This window comes from Panthera onca, chromosome E2 (assembly GCF_046562875.1).
Source record: "Panthera onca isolate mPanOnc1 chromosome E2, mPanOnc1 haplotype 2, whole genome shotgun sequence".
Lineage (NCBI taxonomy): Eukaryota > Metazoa > Chordata > Mammalia > Carnivora > Felidae > Panthera > Panthera onca.
The window spans coordinates 7972873-7979088 of record NC_138353.1 but is presented as its reverse complement, the minus strand read 5'-3'; the positions used below and the strand labels follow the sequence as shown (position 1 = coordinate 7979088).

At 49.1% G+C, this 6216-nt stretch overlaps 1 long non-coding RNA gene across 1 annotated transcript; it reads right to left on the bottom strand.

Moving 5' to 3' along the window:
• Positions 1–2871: 2871 nt before the first annotated feature.
• LOC132691374 (uncharacterized) lies at positions 2872–4828 on the bottom strand. Its single transcript, XR_009615723.3, has 3 exons — positions 4628–4828; positions 4003–4100; positions 2872–3009 (listed from the first exon to the last, which is right to left on the bottom strand). It is a non-coding gene; the product is annotated as an uncharacterized LOC132691374 (long non-coding RNA).
• Between the last annotated feature and the right edge of the window lie 1388 nt (positions 4829–6216).

Below are 6216 nucleotides of genomic sequence, written 5' to 3'. Positions count from 1 at the left end.
ATGCTCAGCCAACTCAGCCACCCAGGAGCCCCCAAGACCCACTTTTAGATCCAGACCACTTACTACTTGTGTAGACAGAAGATGCCAGCTTCTTGTGGTTCTTGTCACACACACCAAAGGGGACGACACGGAAACAAGAGGGGGGCTGCAGCAAGGGGGATGGGGCACCCGTGCCGAGGAGCCCGCTGTCTGATGAAAGCCCCCCAGGGGAAGTTGGGAAGTAGGTGAGAATACGGCCTGGAAGCTATAACGAAGATGGTCCCCAACATCTCTTTGTGGAGGGTTTACTATGCATCCAGCACTATTTGAAGCTGTGATTATCTCAGCGGTCACAAGAGGATGGGGCTGTTAGATTTTGGATGAAGAACCTTAAGCACGCACTCCACCTGTGGGGTCTCTGCCAGCCACTAATTGGGACAGGAAGGGCTGGGCACGCAGTGTGAACAAAGTCAAGTTCTCTGCCACCACGAAACCTACATTCTGGCCAGGGAGATGAGTTATGTAACTTGATGAAGTGTATCAGTTATGCTTTGGGGGGGGGGGGGGGGGAGGAAGGGGGGGGTGATGCCTGGGTGGCTCAGTCAGTTAAACCCTGGTCTCAGATCAGGTCCTGATCTTCTGGTTTCATGAGTTCAAGCTCCATGTCAGGCTCTGGGCTGGCAGCACAGAGCCTGCTTGGTATTCTCTCTCTCTCTCTCTCTCTCTCTCTCTCTCTCTCTCTCACCCTCTCCGCCACCCCCCCCCCCTTCTCCCACTTGCTCTGTGTCGGACTCAAAATAAATGAATCTACTTAAAGTTTAAACAAATAAATGCTTTGGGCTGCAACTAACAGCAGAGCCAATCATCAGCATGCAAATAAAAGGTTAATTTTTCTCCTAGAAGTCTAGAGGGAGAGGGCTACTGGCATTGTTCAGAGGTTCAGAGGCTGTTGTCGCTGAGGCCTGTCTGATTCGGTTTTTTCCTCATGGTCACAAGATGGAGGCCACAGCTCCAGGCATTGTGTATGAGTTCGAGGCAGGAGGTCAAAACTTTCTTAGCTTGGTAGATATCTGCCTGCATCTCCTTGTCTGGACCTACATTATGTGGATATTTCCATAATTCAGTCTTAAAAAGGAGGTGAATTCTGACAGCCGCTACAACATGGATAAGTCTTGAGGACATTATGCTAAGTGAAATAAGCCAGTCACAAAAAGAAAATTAGTGTATGATTCTGCGTGTATTATATACCATTTCATGCCCTAAAGTTTTATGCCAAAGGATCATATGGTAATTGCATTTTTTTTTTTTTTTGGTAATTTCATTTTTAACTTTCTTGGGAAATGCCTAACATCCACAGCAGCCGTACCATTTTTCGTTCCCGCAAACAGTACACAAAGTTTCCAATTTCTCCACGTCCTTGCCAATATTTATTTTGTGTGTTTTTAATAGCGGCCATCCTGATGGTTGTGAGATGTATGCCTAAAATTCTTTTTTTTTCTTTTTTAAATGTTTATTTTTGAGAGAGAGAAAGAGCACGAGCGGGAGTGGGGGAGCAAAGAGAGAGGGAGACACAGAATCGGAAGCAGGCTCCAGGCTCCGAGCTGTCAGCACAGAGCCCCACGCAGGGCTCAAGCCCGTGAACTGCGAGATCATGACCTGAGCCGAAGTTGGACGTTTAACCAACTGAGCCACCCAGGCGCCCGAGATACATGCCTAAAATTCTTAATTTAAAAAAAAATCAAGGGGTGTTTTTAAATATATTTTTAATTAAGATACTGATTTGAGGGGCACCTGGCTGGCTGAGTTGATAGAATACCCGACTCCTAATCTCAGGGTCATGAGTTGAAGCCTCATGTTGGGTGTGGAGCCTACTTTAAAAAAAAAAAAAAGACATTGATTTCATTTACTAAAGACCAAATAACAGACGCTTTAATAAGATAGAAGATGTGTTAAAAATTTTTTTTAATGTTTATTTGTTTTTGACAGAAAGACAGAGCATGAGTGGGGGAGGGGCAGAGAGGGAGGGAGACCCAGAATCCGAAGCAGGCTCCAGGTTCTGAGCTGTCAGCACAGAACATGATGCGGGGCTCGAGCTCACGAACCGTGAGATCATGACCTGAAGTCAGGCACTTAACCGACTGAGCCACCCAGGCACCCCTCCTGGAGGCCTTTTTGTAACACAGATTGCTGGATCCTAAACCCCAGAGTTTCTGATTCAGTAGGTCTTGGATGGAGCCTGAGAATTTTCCTTTCTCACAAAATCCCAGGGGACCTAGCTGCTGCTCATCCGGGGACCACACCTGGGGAACCGTTATTCCAAGGAGTTTCCTTCCTGGGGCACCTGGGTGGTTTAGCCGGTTAAACCTCCAACTCTAGGTTTCGGCTCAGGTCATGATCTCATGGTTTCAGGGTTTGAGCCCCGCATCGGGCTCTGCGCTGGCAGTGTGGAGCCTGCTTGGGATTCTCTGTCTCCCTCTCTCTCTACCCTTCCCCCACTCGCTCTGTCTCTCTCAAAATAGATAAAACTTTAAAAAAAATTAAAAATCAGGTGTTTCCTTGTTCAACCCAGTTGAAGGGAAGTCACCACCACCACGACCTCGTTACTTCAAGCAGGAAGGGGGACAGGGATATTGGAGAGCATGTCGCCTCTTAAGGACAAGAGCTGGGCATTTTCTTTTTTTTTTTTTTTTTTATTTATTTTTGGGACAGAGAGAGACAGAGCATGAACGGGGGAGGGGCAGAGAGAGGGAGACACAGAATCGGAAACAGGCTCCAGGCTCCGAGCCATCAGCCCAGAGCCTGACGCGGGGCTCGAACTCACTGACCGCGAGATCGTGACCTGGCTGAAGTCGGACGCTTAACCGACTGCGCCACCCAGGCGCCCCAAGCTGGGCATTTTCTACATCTTTTCTGTGCCTTTCCTTTGAGCGGATTTAGTCACATGGTCAAGCTTACCTGCAAGGGAGCCTGGGAAATGTAGTCTCTAGATGGGTGGCCATTTTCCCAGCGAGAACTTAGGTGGTCCTATTACTATAATAAGAAGAGAAAAATCGATGTTAGGGACTATGGTCAATAAGATAAAACTCGAAAGCTCAGCAAGGGTCAGTCAGGAATGCAGGGGTTTCTAGTTCAGCGGTGTTTTCTGGTGGCCTCGGGATCCCCAAGACCCTTTCAGGGGATTTGCATGGTTACAGTTCTTTTCATAATAATACCAAAATGTTATTTGCCTCCGCCCCCCACCAAAATTTGGAGTTTTCCTGAGGTTATGTGATGTGTGATGACATCAATGGTCTGACAGCTGATCCAATATGTGCTTGTGTATTCCTGTGATTTAAAAGTTTTGCAAGGGGCGCCTGGGTGGCTTGGTCGGTTGAGCGTCCGACTTCGGCTCAGGTCATGATCTCACGGTCCGTGAGTTCGAGCCCCACGTCGGGCTCTGTGCTGACATCTCAGAGCCTGGAGCCTGTTTCGGATTCTGTGTCTCCCTCTCTCTCTGCTCCTCACCTGTTCATGCTCTGTCTCTCTCTGTCTCAAAAATAAATAAACGTTAAAAAAATTTAAAAAAAATAAAAAAATAAAAGTTTTGCAATTTGGGGGCGCCCGGGTGGCTCAGTTAAGCCTCCGACTTCACTCAGGTCGTGCTCTCACTGTTTGTGAGTCTGAGCCCTGCATCGGGCCCCATGCTGACGGCTCAGAGCCTGGAGCCTGCTTCCAATTCTGTGTCTCCCTCTCTCTCTGCCCCCTCACCTGCTCACATTCTGTCTGTCCCTCTCTCAAAATTAAATAAATGTTGGAAAAAAATTTTAAAAGTTTTGCACTTTTAATTGCTAAAATTGTAAAGATGGATAGATACGACCCAAGCAAACAAAAGTTCTTTGTGGCCGCTGATATTTCTTTACGAGTACAAAGGGGTCCTGAGACCAAAAAGTTTGAGAACTCCTGTATTAGTATTTAGTGCCACTTAAATTCAAATCTGGAGATTTGGGGCCATCCAAGCGTTGTGAGTTGGGGCTGAAATCTCACCTGAGGGCTGGCCAGTCCTTAGAGCTTCTCAGAGTCAGCTTTTCTCCTTCTCCATCTTTACTTATGACAGTGCTGAAGTCTAGCTGAGCCTTGTGCATCTGGAAGACAGCTATGGTTAAGAAATCCTCCCTCGGCTTTTGCGTTCCAGGAACTGGCTTATCGCAAAGAAGCCATCTTCCCCATGATTTAGATAAGAAGACCCACCCCCAGCCCCCACCGATGACCCCCTTGTTAACCTAAGACAGGGCCATGCACAGCCCCTTCAAATTCCCCACCCCTTTTTTGGGGGGTGGGGATGGGACCCATAAACGATTAGCTGAACTGTTTTGTCCCCACTGATCCATCAGAACAAAATGTTTGTTAACCGAACCTCGGTGAAGCCGCGCCTCCCCCCTGCCCCGCACCCCAGAATCTGGAACTGTAGTTCATTCTCAGCCTGAACTCTCCTCCACCTTGTAATAATCCTTGCTAACAAAGTTTCTCCTGACCAGGTCTGAATTTTGTTTTATTAAACACTTTTATAATTTTTTTAAACTTTATTTTGAGAGAGTGAGAGTGGGGGAGGGGCAGAGAGAGAGAGAGAGAGAGAGAGGCAGAGACAGAGGATCCCAAGCAGACTCCTCACCGTCAGCACAGAGCCCGATGCAAGGCTCAAAATCACGAACCACGAAATGGTGACCTGAGCCGAAACCAAGAGTCTACGCTTAACCGACTGAGCCACCCCGGCGCCCCTAAAACTGATCATTTGAAAGTGAACAATTCACTGGCGTTTGGTGCATTCACAATGTTGTGCAACCACCCCCTCTACCTAGTTCCAGAACACTCCCATCACTCCATGCCCATTAGGCAGTTACTTCACATTCCCCTCACCTCATTTTTTAAAATGTTTATTTTTGTGAGAGAGAGAGAGCGTAGAGAGAAAAGGGGACAGAGGATCTGAAGCAGCTGCCTGCACGCTCTCTCTCAAAATAAATAAGCCAAAAAAAAAAAAAAAAAAGGAAAAATAGGAAGCGCTCCTGACCGCTGGTTGCTACCTGGCAGGAAAAGTGCAAATGTCGAGGCCTAAGTTCAAGTTCACCTAGCATTTCAGTGGTAACTCCTGTCTTGGGTTCCCGCCCCATGGACTTTGGCCTGGACGGTCTCTGACTACGGCTGCCCAGAAGATGATGTTCATATTTTACTTGTCGCCTCTACATCTATTTAAGTGGGTTTGTTTGCACGATGGAGAATAAACACAGACTCTTTATCTCCACCTCAGACTCATTTTGTGACGTAATGAATTTTAGGCCTGCTTTGCCACGCCTTTAATTTCCATCAGGAGGCCAGGGCAGCTCAATCCTGTTGGCTGAAATGGAGAAAGGACTAAATTAAGCTTTGCCCAACAGTAAAATTAGGAGCATTTAGTGGTTTTTCTCCTGGAGAAGTGAGGCAGAAGCTGGCAGTCCACCGCTGTGTGGACTGAACAAGTGTCTTCACCTCCCCGAACCCAGGTTCCTTGTCTGGAAGTCAGGGGATAGCAGGCAGGGACCCTAGAGGCGGCGGCGTGACATGGAGGGAGATCACCCTGGGTTTGGAGGGAGTCCGGACTGGGTGCTCACCTTTGCTCCATTGTAATCTTTCTTTGCGAGCTGGGGGGGGGGGTGGGGGGGTGGGGGGGGGTGGGGGAGGAGAATGGCGCAGCAGGGCGCCCGTTATAGAGTCAAGGAATCAATTTAAAGGATTCTGACCAGCGTTGAAAGACAGGAACAGTATAAAAAAATCATGCCGTACAGGGTGGCATTTCCAGAAACTATGGTGATGTGAGATGATTTCTTGCTGTGCATCACGGTCAGAAAGGTCTGGAAGCCAATAGACGGTTCCCAGCTTCACACTGCTTTCCGGACCACCGCCGGGAACGTTCTGAGAGCCTCGCCCAGAGCGAACCCCCGTCTCTCGGCGGCGCTGCGTTGGCGGGACTCCGCCACCAGGTGGCGCCCGTATCCCGCCGCGAGCGGGCTAGGCTCGGTCCGACCTTCCAGGCCCGGGTTTCCTTCTGGTCCAGCGTCGCCCAGAGGATCCGTTCGCTGGGACTGGAGGCCCCGCCAGGAAGACAGCTCCCGGAGCAGAGCGCGGTGGGGGGGCTTGGGAGGCCGGCAAGGGATGGGGCCATCCTGAGCCCCACCCCTCCCTTCTTATTCTGCAGTGTTCAGCCGATGCCTCTCTCTGTGCCCCAGA